Source organism: Mastomys coucha, unplaced genomic scaffold, assembly GCF_008632895.1.
Source record: "Mastomys coucha isolate ucsf_1 unplaced genomic scaffold, UCSF_Mcou_1 pScaffold7, whole genome shotgun sequence".
Lineage (NCBI taxonomy): Eukaryota > Metazoa > Chordata > Mammalia > Rodentia > Muridae > Mastomys > Mastomys coucha.
Window position 1 is genome coordinate 59,130,134 of NW_022196913.1, and position 1,021 is coordinate 59,131,154.

Sequence of the window (1,021 nt, forward strand, 5' to 3'; positions counted from 1 at the left end):
TTCTCCATGGCTTAGGGCTCTTGATCTTATAGTACCCTGCCTCTCTTCATGGGGATAAACCTTATTATAATCCCAGATTTCCGTCTTCTTCTTTGGGACTCTGTTGTCTTGAGTATCCACCCTCTCCTTTCTCCTCATGAAGACATCACATAAGCCCTGAGAAGTCTTGGGGTTTTGGCCTCTAGTCATGAATCTGGGAAGTGAGTCCTGTGAGTGTTGTGGGGTAGGTGTTTGTAGATGAGCTGGGAGTCTGTTGGCCCCTAAAGGCCCACAGACCCTGGGACTGGTACGGATGTGTTGGCCATTGTGAATCTCACTAGATCCCAGACTCACTCTCCATGCACGAGGTGGCTCTTCTTTCACCTTCAGGGTATTAATTTGTTTGGCTGCTGAAGGTGGGACCCTCTCTCCAGTGCCTTCCATTGTCACACACTGGTGGCCATGTCCTGAGTCTGCCTCCTGAAATCTCTTCTGAGGTGCATGCTTGGACATTTTGGGATTGTTATTTGATTGTCGGCTGCCTTTTCCAATGCCTCGAATAGTCCTGCTCTGTTGGGGATTTGCTGCCTGGAAGTAGAAAGCAGCTCTCTGAACACTGCGATATATCTCCAATGGATGTAAATGGGCCTTTGAGGCCCCATGGCTGGCAGCAGGTTGAGGGGCTCTTAGGGTCTCCTGAACCTCTGCAGGTGAGTGTATGAACTCAGCTCTATTTAGCCTGGCATCTGATGTACGTTCTGCCATTTTTCGTCCTGGATCTTGGTGATACAAGTTTTCTAGGACTGTGGCAGCCTTGGAATAGTGCTCAGCCTTGGAATCACTGATGGGTGAGGAAGGGTATACAACCTGGGGAAGGTTTGAGGGTGGAACTCCAGGTTGGGCAAAATCCTTTGCCTCACGTATCTGCACGTATGGTCGACTTTTGTGCTTCACCGGAATCTGTATGTTTGATACTGGCATCCTTCCAGTCTTTGAGTCAAGTAGGGAATGATGCTCAGCAGGATTCATGTAGGACACTTCC